The sequence below is a fragment of the Phyllostomus hastatus genome, unplaced genomic scaffold (assembly GCF_019186645.2).
Source record: "Phyllostomus hastatus isolate PE091 unplaced genomic scaffold, TTU_PhHast_1.1 phas_contig_38, whole genome shotgun sequence".
In the NCBI taxonomy this organism is placed as follows: domain Eukaryota; kingdom Metazoa; phylum Chordata; class Mammalia; order Chiroptera; family Phyllostomidae; genus Phyllostomus; species Phyllostomus hastatus.
The window spans coordinates 24,803,170-24,820,974 of record NW_025333869.1 but is presented as its reverse complement, the minus strand read 5'-3'; the positions used below and the strand labels follow the sequence as shown (position 1 = coordinate 24,820,974).

The 17,805-nt window shown below is 39.9% G+C and overlaps 1 protein-coding gene across 6 annotated transcripts in view; it reads right to left on the bottom strand.

Moving 5' to 3' along the window:
* The window catches only part of ASCC1 (activating signal cointegrator 1 complex subunit 1), a 128,704-nt gene that overhangs the window by 18,989 nt on the left and 91,910 nt on the right, over positions 1-17,805 (bottom strand). The gene's annotated exons all lie outside the window — the stretch shown is intronic.

The window sequence follows — 17,805 nt, the reverse complement described above, 5'->3', positions numbered from 1 at the left end:
CTAAAAAAACAAACTAAGCAAACAGCCCAAACAGAAACAGAATCAGGTATAGAGATCATTTGGAGGATTATCAGCTGGGAGGGGGTTAATGGGGGGAAGATACATAGATTAAGAAGCATGATTGGTAGGTACAAAATAGACAGAGGGATGCCAAGAACAGTATAGGAAATGGAGAAGCCAAAGAACTTATATGCATGACCCATGGAGATTAACTAAAGGGGTGATTGCTGCAGGGAGCTGGGGCACCAGGTGGAGGGGGCAAAGAGGGAAATATTGGGACAACTTTAATAGCATAATCAATAAAATATGTATTTTTAAAAATCTGACAAGTTCAAAAACTGTTTTGAGCAGTGGGAAAAAAGTCTTGATGGCCCTGGCTGGTGTGACTCAGTGGATTGAGTGCCGGCCTGCAAACCAAAATGTTGCTGGTTCGATTCCTGGTCAGGGCCCATTTCTGGATTTGGGGGCATGAGAGAGGCAACTCTTTCATGTTCCTCTCTCACACTGATGTTTCTCTCTTTTCCCCCTCTCTTTCTCTCTCTCTAAAAATAAATAAATAAACAAACAAAATTTTTTTAAAAAACATCTCCACGAGTGTATTGCATCAAATGGAGAGTACTTTGAAAGTGACTGAAGTTTAAACATGTAAGAATACATAACTTTTTATAAATAAATGCCATTTTTTTGGAAGTCCCCCTTATACATGAGTTTAACCCTTAGAACATAAATCTGGTACAACTGAAAATAAGTGCTAGTGCTGTTAATGTAAGTACTTTGAAGGATATACTGGGTCCCATTTCTCCCCAGGAAAAAATGTTTTCTATTTTCTTCATGCATGGAAATTAGACTTTTGAAACCCAAAGTAAACAGGAATAACAAATTCATTATACTCTGAAGTTTTGCCAGTGTTTTTCTCCCATAATCTGTTTTATCAGCTTCTAATTCTCACAATTACCCCCTGCTTACAGATAAAAGTAACAGTAATAACACTATTTTGCACTTAATGATAAGCTCACCCACCTACTGCCCTACCAGGGATGGTATGAGGATAAATGGAAGATCGTCTGACAAGCAGTTTGAGCTCCTTGGGAAGGCACTCCCAGCACGAAGCCTTGCTGTGGTTAAATGCCACCTTTCACCTAAGGATCTAAAAGCATCTCAGAAAGCTCAGCTCATTAACCCTTCGAAAAATTGCTATGATGTAAACAGCTGAGCATTATTATCCCCATTTAAAAGATAAGAAACAGAGACAGGCTAGCACCATTAACATTGTAATATAAGTTTAAGAGTTCCTAGCAGCAAGGCCAGGGGACAGGCCAGGAGAAGGTTGTGTCCACAAGGCACCGTGTACATGCCTCACAATTCAAGTAACAAATCTGTCCTAAAGAATGTCAAGTGGGGGAGCAGTTCCACCCTGTACGCAATCAGACAGTGAAGGGAGCATTCACTTGGTTTTGTGGCCAAGATGTGAAGAGACAGGAAGGAAAATGGAGCTCCAATACACTCAAGGGTCAAAGAATCCTTCCATCTCCTTTTAAAATATTCACCTAGGCTGCACTCCTATGAATTCTTTCTAACTATCATTACAAAGAATACAATTGAGCCCACTCACTAAGCATCCACTAAGGTAAGCCATGTTCCTCTACACACACACACAACACACACAACTTCAAACAAAAGGTAGAGACTTCTTTTCTATCGAAGAAAGAGGTCAAAATGGTAGGGCAAACTAGGCTTTAAAGCTTTCCTATTGATGATCACATGGCTACTCTTTCCTCTAATTTCCCTGTTTTTAATCAGGGACCGCAATTTATAAGGATGTTCTGTAGTTACAGAAAGATAAATTATAAGATGTCATTTTGAGTTCTGATTATTACTGTCACCCACTGACTGTAACCATCAATGCATCATTACAGGAACCAAGAACCAGGGTTTCCTTGGAAAAAAAAAAGGTTAGTGGGACTCCAACAGATTATGGGTCTCTGCAGCCACGATCTGGTTTCCCAGAGCTATCACATTTTTGAAGAATGGGATAGGAACATGCACTTCAGATCAGTAAAGACCGGAACAGGAACATCTACTTCAGGACATATGAAGACTAGGGTTAAAAACATCTACTTCGGAATAAAAAACAATGGGTTGGCAGGTACTTACTATCCCAACAGGCCCAACTTTGCCCAAGGTGCCACTTTTAATCTGAAACCTCAAACTGCCATAATCAGTGGTGACAGAGCCAATCAAAAGAGGGTATAATGTTCAGAGCCAATCAAAAGAGGATATAATGTTCTTCCAGAAGGCCTGAGACATCTCAGATCCAAGAAGCAAGGTTAAAGGTCAGTCTGTGGGAGGAGTAGTTCTTAACATCATCAGTTGCCTCTACAAGGAAAAAAACCAGGAAGCTGTAAATCGGTGGAAGAACTGTGGTTTTTCAATCCATCACCGTCTTTGCACATCTCCAGGTAGTACCAAAAAACCTGCAGCACCAGAGAACCAGTCCCACCTCTCCTGACTGAAATGGCATGTGAAAGTAACCAAGCTCCCTGCACAGGATGGGCATGTGAACTTGAACTTCCTTGATTCATTCTGCTCTCCCAAATGCTGCCTGTCTCGGCTGCAGTGAGCATGGGGAGTGTTAAGGACCTGGCCTGACGTAAGGTGGAGCCAGGCAGAAGCCAGACAAACAGAGCCAGGGGGTGAAGGCTTTAAAACTTCCTTCAGATAATCACTCAGGATTGCACTTTTGGCCTGAGCCACACTGCTGATGTAAGGATTATCAAGTTTAAGACTCCGCTGGTAAGGCCAAATGACCTATTAGAGAGTGAATTAAAACCGCCATATACAAACAGGATGCCAGGCAGTTCTGCTGAGCACTTCAATACTCAAAATACCAAGGGATTCCCCCTCCCTGCAGAGCCTTTCAGTTTTAAAAACTAGCAAGAAAAAAAAATGTGTGGTGGAGGTAGGAGGAAGGAGGAGAGATGAGGTGATGCTGACACAGCCGAAGAGCCTAGACCTAATCTCAGTGCACACAAGCACACTCTGCCCGTTACCACAACAGCACATACAATTAGTAGCAGAAATGGGCTGCTGGGAGTTCAGTTTGCTGCAAAATTTCTTCCTGAGAAAGCTTTGCCTCTCAGGCCAGCAAGATTACTGCTTTACCAGGACAAAACTGCCCCCGGTGGCTGCTAGCTAGCAAAGACTCTTCAATGCCCTAAGCCTGTGACCCACCAGCCCTAAAGGTAGGTGTCCTTTTGGAACTAATCCAGATAATGTTTCTGCGGATCAATTCTTTCCTTCAGAAGAACACCTCTTAATGTCTATTCAAGTATGTTACCATTCCTATTTTTGGCTGGGTCATCTTCCCTCAGGTATTATTCACAACTGTTCCTCAATGAACAACTGTAACCAGAAGGCAAGTGTTTGATTTGTGTATTGTGGATTAGGAAAGAACTGCAAGTCAGCAGAAAGGAAGCCCTGAAGGGGACCACTGGGACAGCAGCAGAGATGATTTCTCCTTGGCCTAGAGGTCACTAGGCAAGTGGCTTTAGAAATACTGGGCACAAAGTGGCTGACTATTGTGCCAAGCAACAAATTCAGAAAAAGAACAAAGAGGGGAGAAAACAAGGTCATCAGGTTCAGCCCACCTCTACTCGAACTTCACCAACAGGAGAACAGCATCCAGACACTACAGAGCACATCAGGTGCCCCTCAGCCATGGCAGACAACAGCAAGACTATCTCAACACATAAACAACTGTCCAAATAGTACCTGGGTGTGTACTGGTTCCTTAGGAAACAGGAGAGGCCGCCACATGTTACCTTGGATTTTCAACTAAGTCATGTTATTAAACAAGACATGAAATACTTTATCCTCTGTCAGGACCATGGAACCTGCCTTCAATAGCACCACTGGAGCATTATATATCATAATATACACTACTTGTCTTCAATTCAGTTCAGGAGGATTCCTTCCCCTCTGCAAAAGTGAGGGGTAAGTCAATTAAGCAGAAGGCCTTGGAAGAGAGAGAGGGCTATCCTCACACATACAGCAGGAGCTACGAGCCTCTACAATTTAAGGAACTGGTATCAGTATTTTAACCTACAACTGAGAGAATAAACTTTGAATTCAAGTTCTGGTTGACTTACATCCTGTTTTTTCACTTTTAACTTGTAATAAATATATTGACATTTGAGCATTAATTCTAAAATTGATTCTTGACTGGGACATGGAGAAAAGAACATCATTTCTTAAGAAGTCATCACAGTTTTGTGACATGTACACAAAACTCGTTTTCTCTTATCTCTTTCCACCAATGCCCTCTAACACTCAGAACAACATGCAGACATTGTAGGCACCAAGCCGCCCAACTAACACGATTTCATTTGGTCTGGTCTTTACACAACAAGCTGCTTCAAAGATGACAGTGCCCTGTCACAAGCTCTGGGTACATATTTATATTCTGCTGCTGGTTTGTTTACACTGTAGCTAAAAACACACAATGGAGTATATACATACACTGGAATATTATTCAGTCTTTAAAAGGAAGGAAATCCTTGACACATGCTACATGCTACAACATAGATAACCCTGCAAACATGTAACTGAAATAAGCCAGAGACAAAAGAACATATATTGTATTATTCCACTCACCTGAGGTACCTAGAGTACTCAAATCCTTAGAGACAGAAAATAGAATAGTGGCTGCCAAGGACTGAGCAGAGGAGAGAAAATGAGGCATTTTCTCATTATTGAAACATTATTGTTTAAAGGGTATAGAATTTCAATGTGGAACAATGCAAAAGTCCTGGAGATGGCTAGTGGTGATGGTTGCACACTATGAATGCACTCAATACCACTGAACTGTACATTTAACATGTTTAAAATGATAAATCTTATGTTATTTTACAACTTTAAAAAACCACAATAAATGCAAAGTGAACCATAACCCAACTCACTTCATTTGTAAACTACACCCAAAATGATATGACTGAACCCCCAGAAATTAGTTCCTAAAAGAGATGAATATTTCCCACAATAAGAACAGACACCCTCTTCAAAGAGTGCACAGGAGTGATATAAAAGAGACAAAGACAAAAAAATATTGTCTCCCTTTCCTAAATACACCAAGACTCTAGCTTGGTATTTACTAGGTATTCGGTAAATTATTTATTTTTCATCCTGATAAGAAACAAATAATTTTAAGAAAAGTAATTTAATCTCTTAATTTTTTTCTACTCTCATTTTCTTTGCCAAACCATGGTCTATTTATTGTTACCGTGTAGGTTAGACCCTTCAAAGTCCATCCTTTCCTGCCTGAGCCAACACAGCACTTAGAAGTCCAGGATGACTGCAAAGATGAATAACCAATATCCACAAATTCAAAAGACAGTGAAGGGAGAAAAACACATTGTGTCCGAACAGATAGCAACATACCAGGAGAGGTGCATCTTTTAGAACAGATGTTGACTTTTGTCAAAAATCAGCCAATGCTCACTTTCCTATTTAATTTTAACAGTGGTTTCTACTTTACTGATAGACATATCTTTGATTGCCCTCATTAATGTTTTTAAGACTTCACTTTCCAGGCAGTGACACATAAACAAATTCTGAGGAACAGTTTTTTTGTTTTTGTTTATATTTTTCCTCACCTCAGAACATGTGTGCTGATTTTTAGAGAGTGGAAAGGAAGGATGGAAACATCAGTTAGGCTGCCTCTCGTATGTGCCCCAACCAGGGATGGAACCCACACACAGGTCTGTGCCCTACCCTGGAATCAAACCTTCCGGTTTACAGGAAGATGTTCCAACCAACTGACCAACCCACACCTGCCAGGCCTGAGGAAAAGTTTTGGTGATATACTATATTTTTCAAACTATAAGATGCATCCCCTACCCCCATTTGGGAGGAATAATGATTGTTAATGCTGCTGTTGAGTTCTGTTTACATTTACACTGGTGAAATATTATGTTATTTATGTTATTAAATATTTTACCACATTTTTTGCTTCAAAAAATTTTTCCCTATTTTCCTCCTCTAAAACCTATTTTCCTCTAGGTGTGTCTTATGGTCCAAAATATGGTACTACTTCGATTTTAACCTTCCTCATACCCCTATTCTAACCTAATTGCCTAAAATATGAATGCACAAAACCAAACTGAAGCATTTCAAACTGCACTTTTAAAAAATATTTCTGATGTACTAAGAAACCTGTAAGAAGTCTTTCAGATCTTTTAATATATAGTATGTTTTTTCCATTATTAGCATAATATGAAAAGCCCCTAATAATGTGCTAATAATATTTTTATGAATTTTGTTTTTTTAATGATCAAGAATATAGGTGGAGCCATATTTTATCACTAATATGGCAAAGTAACACTGGCCATATTTTGGCAATATGTCTTATCACAGGTTCCTTTCTGAACTCCACTTTTTTCTAATATCCATGCTAATTATGAAATTAGCACAATTTACTTAAAAGTTCAGTATTCCTGACTTCTGGCCAAGATGGAGGCGTAGGTAGACACACTGTGCCTCCTCACACAACCAAAATAAGGACAACAACAATTTAGAAACAAAATAACAACCAGAACCAACAGAAAATTGAACTGTATGGAAGTCGGACAACCAAGGAGTTAAAATAGACACGTTCATCCAGACAGATAGGCGGGGCAGAATCCGGCAGCCAGAGAGGGGTCGCACAAAAAGCAGTAGCACCGGGCGCACAAGACACCTTGGGTGCACAGGACAGCAGCAAGTGGACCCTGGGCACGCAGGCAGCGGCTGGCAGACCCCGGGCATGGGGTGGCAATGGGCAGACCCAGCAAGGCGGCGATTGTGAAGCAAGGCACTGCGTGCAAGGCAGCTGGCTGACCAGGAGGCCCCATATTCACATGCAGACAAACCAGGCAAAACTGGGGAGCAAGACAGACCGCGCACCCCAGGGTCCCAGAGCTGGGAAATAGAGCCTCAGGGCACTGATTGAAAACACCTATGGGGGTTGAGGTGCAGGGAGAGACCCACAGAGCCTTAGAACATACACAAGCCTACCCGCCCAGGAACCAGCACCAGAAGGGCCCAATTTGCTTGTGGGAAGCAGCAGAGGAGACTGAAATCCAAGAGAGGGCAGAGTAAGCGCCATTGTTCCCTCTCTGAGCCCGCCCCACATACAGCTTCACAACCCAGCTACTGGGTTGCCCCGCCCTGGTGAATACCTAAGGCTCTGCCCCTCTCCATGTAACAGCCACGACAAGACAAAAAAAAAAAAAAATGGCCCAAATGGGAGAACAGATCAAAGCTCCATAGCAAATACAACTAAGCCACAAAGAGATAGCCAAACTATCAAATGCACAGTTCAAAGCACTGGTGATCAGGATGCTCACAGAATTGGTTGAATTTGATTGCAAACTAGATGAAAAAATGAAGGCCATGCTAAGTGAAATGAAAGAAAATGCACAGGGAACCAGCAGTGATGGGAAGAAAACTGGAACTCAAATCAATGGAGTGGACCAGAAGGAAGAAAGAAACAAACAAACAGAAAAGAAGGAAGAAACAAGAATTCAAAAAAATGAGGAGAGGCTTAGGAACCTCCAGGACATCTTTAAACATTCCAACATCTGAGTTATAGGGGTGCCTGAAGGGGAACAGGAAGAGCAACAAGTGGAAAAGTTATCTGGACAAATAATAAAGGAGAACTTCCCCAATCTGGCAAAGGAAATAGACTTCCAGGAAGTTCACAGAGTCCCAAAGAAGTTGGACGCAAGGAGGAACACACCAAAGCACATCATAATTACATTACCCAAGATTAAAATGAAGGAGAGAATCCTAGAAGCAGCAAGAGATAAGGGGACAGTAACCTACAAAGGAGTTTGCATCAGACTGTCTCTGTTTCTCAAAAGAGATCTTGCAGGCAAGAAGGGGCTGGAAAGAAGTATTCCAAGTCATGAAAAACAAGGACCTACAAGATTGATCTATCCAGCAAAGATTTCATTTAGAATGGAAGGGCAGATGAAGTGCTTCCCAGACAAAAAGTAAAGCTAAAGGAGTTCATCATCACCAAGCCCTTATTTATGAAATGTTAAAGGGACTTATCTAAGAAAAAGAAGGTAAAAAACATGTATAGCAAAATGACAGCAAACTCACAATTAACAACCACACCTAAAACAAAAACAAAAACAAACTAAGCAAACAACTAGAGCAGAAACAGAACCACAGAAATGGAAATCATATGGAGGGAGAGCAACAGGGGTGTGAGAGGAGGAGAGAGGGGGAAAAGGTACAGAGAATAAGTAGCATAAATGGTAGGTAGAAAATAGGGGGAGGGCAAGAATAGTTTGGGAAATGTAGAAGCTAAAGAAGTTATGACACATGGACATGAACTAAAGAGGGGAATGTGGGTGGGAGAGGGTGTGCAGGGTGGAGGGGAATGAAGGGGGGAAATCGGACAACTGTAATAGCATAACCAATAAAATATATTTTAAAAAAAAGTTCAGTATTCCTGCCCTGGCTGGTGTGGCTCAGTGGATTGAGTGCCAGACTGCAAAGCAAAGGGTCATCAGTTCGATTCCCAGTCAGAGAACATGTCTGGATTGTGGGCCAGGTCCCCAGTGGGGGGCGCTCGAGAGGCAACCACACATGGATATTTCTCTCCCTCTTTCTCCTTTCTTTCCCTTCTCTCTCAAAATAAATAAAATATATTTTTTTAAAGTTCACCATTCCTTATTTTTCATTCAATAATTTTTATTAGCCATCATTGGTGTGGCTATACTGGCTTGTATGTCATCGCACAGACTGAAAGGTCGCCAGTTCAACTGCCGGTCAGGGCACATGCCAGGGTTGCAGGACAGGTCCCTGGTTGAGAGGCAATTATCGATATTTCTCTCCCTCTTTTTTGCCCTCCTTTCCCCTCTCTCTAAAAATAAATAAAACCTAAAAAAAAATTATTAATATATTCTATAATAAGGCATAAACAAAACTGCAAAAGAAATTGTTGTCATGTTTCCAGTTAGTGCATTCCACAGAGAAGCACATATTAGTTTTGGAACTATTTTAAAATAAAAGAATGTGAAACTAAAATTCAAGCTCATTATCCGTATCAGCTGAATTTGCTATGTAGAATAATAAAGTTGCAATCAAATCTAATTGAAAAATCAACTTCATTTATTAATGGGGGATTGTGAATGTGAGCTAGAAGTATATTTGGATTTTTTTCCTGGATTTAGTAAACTCATTTTAATAAAGAAACAGACTGAACTTCAGGTCAAAATGGCAAACATGATTGCCTCTTTGCACAACCATATCAAAATTAAAACAGAAATATAGAACAACCATCACTCAGAACCATCAGAAATCGAGTTGAATGGAAGTCTGACAACTATGGAATTAAAGAAACCACCTCCATTCAGACTGTTAGGAGGTGCAGGGCATGGAACAGGCTGGTCCCACATTCACATGTGGTGGATAAAAATTTGGGAGGGACATCTGGAAAGTGAGGAGTGCCAGCCCCACAGCAGGCCCCGCTGCCCAGGGTTTCAGTGCCAGGAAGATAAGTCCCCACAACTTCTGGCTGCAAAAACCAGCAGGGACTGAGTTGGTGGAAGAAGCTTCTGGACTCCCAAGAAGTTCCTCTTAAAGCACCCACACACAGACTTACTCAACCTCTGAGCTCCAGCAAGGGGTAATAGCTTGAAAGGCACCAATAGCATACAGGAAGAAAGGATGTGTCTGGCATCAACACAAGAGCTGGGGGACAGCTTTCTCCCAGATAGAAAGGCAGGCAGAAGCCACTGTCCCTTTTCTTGAATCCTCCCCCAACAGAGCCACAGAGCATGCAGGCAACTGCCATATTTGAGACTTCATCAACCTGGTTAACACTGTTTGTCCGGCCCTGAAGATCCCCAGAGACTCCACCCCAACCAACTTAGGGGTCCACCCAAGCTGCTTTTCCATATGAATGGCTGGTTGTGGTTCCTGCTTCACAAGGCTCTAAATCATCTCAAACAAGCAGCCAATGGCCTCAGTGAGCTCCAGACCCAGCATTAGCAGCAGCTAAGTGTAGATTCACAGCTTGCCTTCATCGGGGAATCTCCAAGCCCAGCACAAGCAGCAGCCATCTCAGACTGCTTTATACCTCAGGCAGGGTGACCCTAGGCAAAACACAGGTGGGGGCTGATCTTGGCCTGCACCACCCAGGAAACCCCAGGGCCAGCGCACCCAGTGGACAACCACAGACCATGCTGGAGCACCAGCACCCTGCCCTTGCACAGCTCATCCACCATGGAGGGCAGAGGTTGATGATAAGTGGTCAAAGCCAATCCTTTCAGCTGACTGGCCTGAGTAAATCCCTCCCATTGATCTGCCAACAGCAACCGAGTCTCAACTACAAGAGGAGGGTGTACCTAGCTCACACAAAGGGCACACCTTGAGTACCCAGCTTGGGTGATAGGGGAGGCTATGCCACTGGATACTATAGGATACCTATTACCTTAGACCACACTACGAAGACACAGAGTCAAAGCAGACATTACAATGGACATTAACAATAGTGTGAGGATTACCTGAGGGAGTTGGGGGTATGTGCTGAGTGGTGGGGTGCAAAGGGGAAAAAAATTGGGACAATTATAATAGGATAATCAATAAAACATTATTAAAAAAACATTTTCTAGAAAAGATTCAAATAAAGAGAAATTCAGTAGGATTGAGTGTTGTTAATTAAATATATATGACATAATTAGTATATCTTCAGGCTCTATTAAATATGAGCAACATATCTAATCATAATGCAGGAAGAAAACTAAACTAAACTAAACTAACCCTCAAGGCATGGTCAGGAAACTCTTCCACAAGGGAGAAGTGGCCGTGTGATCTGCATCAAAACCACCCCACTCCAGCGCTGCCGTGCAGAAGCAGTCAGGCGTGTGTGAGCAAACGAGGATGGCTGTGTTCCGACAAAATTTCATTTACTGACCCTGACATTTAAGTTTCATATGATTTTTACATGTCACGAAATATTATTCACCTCTTAATTTTTTTCAACCTTTAAAAAATATAAAAACTAGTGTGGCTCAGTGGGTTGGAAAATGAAAAGTCGCCAGTTCTATTCCCGGTCAGGGCACAGAACCCCACTTGAGGGAGTGCGAGAGGCAACCAATGGATGTTTCTCTCGCACATGGATGTTTCTGTCCCTCTTTCTCCCCCGCTTCTCCTGTCTCTAAAAATGAATAAAATCTTTATAATATACATAAACCATTCACAATTTGAGGGCCACACACAAAACAGGTGGCATTTCCTCCTCAGACCATAGTTTGCCAGCCCATGAGCTAACAGGGGTGTCCAACCTGTGGCCTGTGGGCTGCATGCAGCCCAACACAAAATTGTACCTTTTTTTGCTCCTTAGTTTTCATTAGGGTTTTTGTATTTAGTATGTGGCCCAAGACAACTCTCCTTGTGTGGCCGAGAGACGCCAAAACATTGGACACCTCCACAAGAGTTTACCTCACGCACAGTACAAAAAATATCCCCTTTGACAAACAGAAAATCCTTCTTCTCTTCCAAAATCTGATTTTTATGGAAAACAGTTTTAGTCATCCAAAAAACTTCCTCAGTGCTTGCCCACGCAAGACATATTGCTAAGCACTGAGGGCACGTAGCAGGTCGATGTAAAACCAAAGTTAAGAGGGGTAATAATCTATATTGGGCTTTAAAGAATGAGTAGCATTTGGAAACAACAGGATCACAATAAAAGAAAAACACAGATAAAAACTAAACTCTAGGAAGTGGCCACATAAGGCAGTGAATGTTTTAAAAGTAGATTCAGAGGCAGGAAATACTCCAGGAGAGACAACTGCCACTGAAGCCAAGAGAAGACAGCATTTGATGGAGAAAAGAGCTTCATACTCTCAATGTGGTTACTAGGAAAACGTAAAAGTAGGTCAAAATACTGAACAAATAGAGGCTACCAGTGACTTTTTACAGTGCTGTTTAAGTACAACAATAGAGGTAAGAGACAGGTTTTAGGGAATTTAATTGAATTTTTTTACAGAGAGAGAGAGAACCATTGATTTGTTGTTCTCCTTATTTGTGCATTCATTGGTTGCTTCCTGTATGTGCCCTGACCAGAGTTCAAACCCACAACCTTGTGTATCGGGACAACACTCGAACCAACTGAGCTACATGGCCAGGGTGGTTTCAGGGAATTTAATGTAGAATAGTTTGAGAGGGATGATGGTTAAAAGAATGGCTTTACAGAGAAATGGACTCTCATTTCTTTAAACAAAAGAAAAAAATACTCTAATGAAAGATGCACCTATTTTCTTAGTAGCTTGCTCTAATATTAGAAATTCCCATCAGGAAATTGTTACACACACACACACACACACACACACACACACACGCGCGCACATTTTTATCCTTTGAAATCATATGGCCCAATTTTTGTGGTAAGATCAGCAGTTAAAACTTGCACCTATTCTAAACACTGGAACAAAACACAGCTAAGACTTTACACAAACTTCTCTGTAAAGTGATTGTTAAAAAATATACACACAGAACCAATGTCTAGTATCCTATTTCCCTCCTAAGTACATGTCTATCTGTCTTTCCTTCTTTCTAATTTTTGTTATATTGACATAGTTTCAAATTTACAGAAAAGTTACAAGAATAGTCAAAAGAATTCCTGAATATCTTTTATCCTTTTTTTTTTAATATCCAACTTTAAGAAAAGCATTCTTCAGCTTAATTTCCTTGGTTTTGTTCTTCGTAATATGCATTCTGCCAACAAATATATTTGGTTAATGTCCATAATTCAGTTGCAAGTTGTAGGAAAGAAAAGGATAACATAAAACCTCTTAAGAGAACTCCTGTTTGAAATTCATTTGGCTTCTTTAATCTACAGATTGGTATCTTTCTTCAGTCTGCCCCATTCCCTGTATTCTCTCTTGGAACTTGAACTGAATGTATTTTAGATCTTCTCACTCTATCCTTTATGTCTCTATTCTCTCGTGTGTAATTTTTATTCCCTCTGTGCATGCCACAGTCTGAGTAACTTCATCCGACCCAACTTCCAGTTCACTATTCCCTCTTCAGCTAATGTCTAATTTGTTATCAAATCCATCCAGTGAGCTCTTAATTTCATTCACAGCATTTTACAGTTTTAAAATTACTCGTTGGGTTTTCTCCAAAACTGCTACATCACTTTTCTTTTCTAATAGTTCCCAATTACCTGATAAAAATTTTAAGCTTGGCTTTTATTTCTTTGAACACAGTGGGCATAGCTATTTTTAGCCTAACTCTGATAACTCTGTCTTTATGAGTTTTTGATGTTTCTCTGCTCCTGGGGAGTGGTTTCCACCTATGCCTGTGCCTGTGTCTCTGACTGTGTACTGGCCATTTGAGGGGGGTTCCTTGGAGGAATATTTCTAGGCAAAGGGTGAAGAAACTTTCTATGGAAGAGTAGTTTTCTTTGCTACCACCCAGTACCTTACAGCCAGTCCAGAGATTGCTTCATTCAAGTTTAAGACCTCAGGTCTATTTTCTACTTTTAGAACCCTAATTAACAGTGAACTTTTGCAATGCCTGAGGATCATCTTTGTCATATTTTCCCTCATATTTTCTACTCTTTACCTTCGCTAGAGATTTCCTTAACTTTATCTTCCTTAATTGAATATATTTGTCAGTGTATATACCATATAATTTCCACGGGCTCTCTTATTCTCTAACTGACCTTTTTCAGAACATCTTATTTTTATTTTCCACGTGAAATTCTTCAGAAAGTTGTACATTTGCTCCTCTAACAAGTTGTGTACATCACATGGTTGTCAATAATAATATGACTGTTTTCAATACTATAGATAAACGCTGTTACAAAATATTAGCATGGCCAAGTAACCTGAATTTAGTAAGTGTCAACCATGTATAAGCATAAACAGCCTAGAAAGAAAGTGACACCTGCTTAGTGATTTTACTTACATAAAATTAAAATGTAAAGTTATGGTTACACCAGGTAGTAAGAATGACACCACAGCTATGGTGGATGAGAGATAGGAGCTTTAGTGTACATTCAATGCTGTTATTTACGCTGATATAACAGTGCAGTGGAACATTTGGTGATAGACCCTCAAGGAAAGGCTTTCTGAAAAAGTTAAGCTTTGGAAAAAAAATTCTAAAGGAGAGCCATGCAACTAAGAAGTTAATTTTCAGGAAGAGTATATGACTGACTATTGAACTGGGCAGTAAAAAAACACAATGTTTTGTTTTCTTCCTTAGAAATATTATACAGTACTTTCTATAACAATAGTCTTCCTTTGTAGACATTAATATCTTTTCTTAAAAAATTACTCCACAGTTCTCAATCTCACCTCTATTCCATAAAAACAAAAAATAAAAGTCTTTTCAATACTATTCTAACACTTCAAAACAAAGGAATTATTCAAATCAAGCCTCTTCACTGAGGTTGTTTAAGAACTTAATCGTGCCTTTGTTACCTTTGAACAAACAGACTAAAGAGTAGGCCAAGGAGGGACATGACCTTGGTAGTAGTTACACTGCTCCCTGTACTCATTATTTGTTTAGCAGTACATACATGTTTTATGTACTTTTATATAGCACCAGAAAAAAAGAATAAATAGTATGCATTTTTAAACAGCTTCTTTTACAGAAACTTCTTTAAGTAAAGCAAACTAAAGAACTACTTTAAATTTATTCATTCCAGCTGTCCTTTTAAAGACCTTAAGGAGCAAAGATGGAACAAAAGCAAAAACAAAACAAAAAAATTTGCCTTTCTCTTATTTACATCTTTCAAGAAAAGTTTCAATGTGGCTAGATAGACTTAAAACATATTTCCTAGTAAAGCATTGAAATTAATATAATCAAATACTGCAAATTTCCTCTTTCTAAATTTAAAGATTATTACACATTAAGTGGAAAAGGCACAAATTCATTTCCTTTTTATTTGGCTTATGTTTCCCAGGACTTTTAATTGTCTAAAGAAACAGCACTTGCACAGTGTGCTTTGATTTTGGACCTGTAGCATTTCCTGTTCCTTCCCAAATATAGTACTATGCCTTTATTTGTACCAAACCACCCCCTCTGGTGAGTAGGACATTGGGCTCTGATGTCTCTTCTCCATTTTGAAGTTAGAACCATGCTTTTGAACAGTTAATACTGTACCCTGTTCAATCTGCTGCGAGCACACTCCCAGAATACTGATTCTACTACTTAGGACCATTTCCTAAGTCCCCCAAACAGACTGCCATTAAGGCCATTTCTCTCCCCAGAAGCTGACAGTTAATGACCATTGTCCTTCTAGCTAGCAAGGGAGCGGTTATTTCCTGGCAGTGTGTCTTTAGGTCAGCATAATTTTATCACTGGCTATGGATAAACAAATAGTATTTTAGTTTGTATATCTTAGATTAGAAATAGAGATGCTCTGAGGAGACACTATCCTTATTTTTTTGGCTTAGGTCTTTTATACTCAAACATCCTCCTTTCAGAGTTATCTGTTAGTCTTCTATTAAGAAAAAAACACCCTAACTAAATATGTTTCTTCCTTTTCTGGTTTGAAAAACACAAGAGAATGATTCTTTAGTGTTCAGTTCTTTTGAAGTCCTTTCAGGGTAAGAAAAGTCTTATTTTAACTAGAAATAACCAAATACTAGTTTATTACACCTGCAACAACTCTCACAAGAGCTGTACAAAAGAAAAATGAGGCTTCCACTTCTAAGTCACTAGAGCTTTTTAGAATTTTTTCTTACTGAGGCACCCAGACACATAATATTATATTGAGCCAAAAGGACCAATTCTCTTCATGGAGGAGAATTTCAATTCGTTGTTACTCATTAAATTCTTACAGCAATGAGCAATGACTTGCTTTCTTGTTTTGTTTCTCTTTGAATGGCAATGAAGTTGACTCTTTTCCAAGGCTGCTTCCCATCACCAGCATCCCTGCCCTTGACCTATGTAGCTGTTAATATGCTGCACACATATGAACTACAGTAGTTAACTGCAACTGAATTCAACCTCAACAACCAATGCAGTTAACCTTTCTATTTATTCCAAGTCAGTGAAATTGAGTTTTTCCCCTTTCTAAATATAATAGCAATATCTGGTACAAAAAATATAGGTATATTTTTTCTGGTTTTCAGAACTTTTTTCCCTAAGAGTTTAAGAAGCCATGAGTTCTCATGTTCTATTCGACAAAGACATGTCCATTCATGATAATTCCAAAAGGTGGGCTGCTATAACTACTTTACAAATATAGTAATTACCTCTTGTGCATTTGGCGCAGGTAATTACTGGAGGCCATATATCACCTTTATTTCAAAGAAAAATTAATTCCTTTGACTAAACACAACTGAAAGGTTATCTTTATATTTTCTAGAGTAAAATACTGGAAACTATACCAAAAGATGCTTTGTTATGATGATCTGTATTCCAAGGTATTCCTCCATACTCATCCTGTAACTGCCTAGTAACCTTCTACACTCCTTCAAAGACAGGAAGCTCCTGGAAGATGGGGATTATATCATAATGACTATTTTATCTGCAGGGCACATGGTTTGGCAGGTGGTACACAGTAAGTGTTTCTGTTGGTGTTAGCATTAAAATCAGTTCAAAAGTCCAATTCTTAATTAGCCACAATCTTAGACAAACTGGCACACCACGTACCCCAACATTTAAAGAACAAGTTTTCATCACACATTATCACAGTTCAAGCAGATATGACCAATTTCAAATACCTAATAATCTCAACCTAAACACTGAGTATCTTTAAGGGAGGCAGAAGAAACAATTTCAATTTGTGAGTTTTAAATTTTTGTTGTGATTCAGACTCTACTACTAACTAGTGATAAACTCTGACAAATCACTTTAACCATGTTGGATCTTGTGTCCTTAGAGATTGAAGTGTGGAACTGGAATAAATAAATGATCTCCAAGTACCCAAGCAGGGCCCAACTCTAACAGTCTGATTGGGTGTGGACCAATAAGGGTAATACTGCTGTAAATGCAGGTATAGCAGGACCTTGTCAACACTAGAGGGAGCTACACTCATGCCATCACAGGGGTGGTTAGGGAGATTTCAAGGCAAAGCATCTTTAAATGGAAAAATGACATAACAAAATGAGAGAAATTAAATATGAAGTGAGAGATCCATAATATTCACACAGCCACCTCACACACAGGTTCTCTGATGGCACCTCCCTCTTACAGATACCAAAGCACCTCCCATCAACACATCTCCTGGGTTTTATTTCTAATTCCAAAAGAATCAAGATGATTTGAATCATTCCTACAGATTTCTTTCCCCAGTCTATTTTCCTTCTTAATCAAGTAACAGCAACAAAAAAAGCAAAGTAATTAATTATACTATTGAAAAAGCCCCAAGGAAATGAGACAGAGGAAGAAACACATTCATATCACATACATTCAAAAAGAAGAGAGATAAAAGGAAAAGAAGGACTCAGTATAGCCTTAATGTGGGAGCTGCAGTGTCTGCCTAAGTGAATGCTGTCACTGCCCTGTTGGGCTTTGCAGCTGCTAAAGAGTGATGTCATTAAGTAGAGGCAATAGGGTCACATCAGGCATTGAACAAGACTATTAAGGGACAAGATAAGGGAACAGAGGATGGGGTAGGGAAGGAAGAAGAAAAGCACTTCCAAAGCTAAAGCTAATTTTGAAGTTATTATATGCATTCACATTCTCTCTGTCTCTCCCTTCCTCTCCCTCTCCCATTACCTCTCCCAGCTCCAAAAAAACACCCATGGCCTTGCAAATGTGTGACCTAAAGCCATTACAGAACAAGTAAAATGC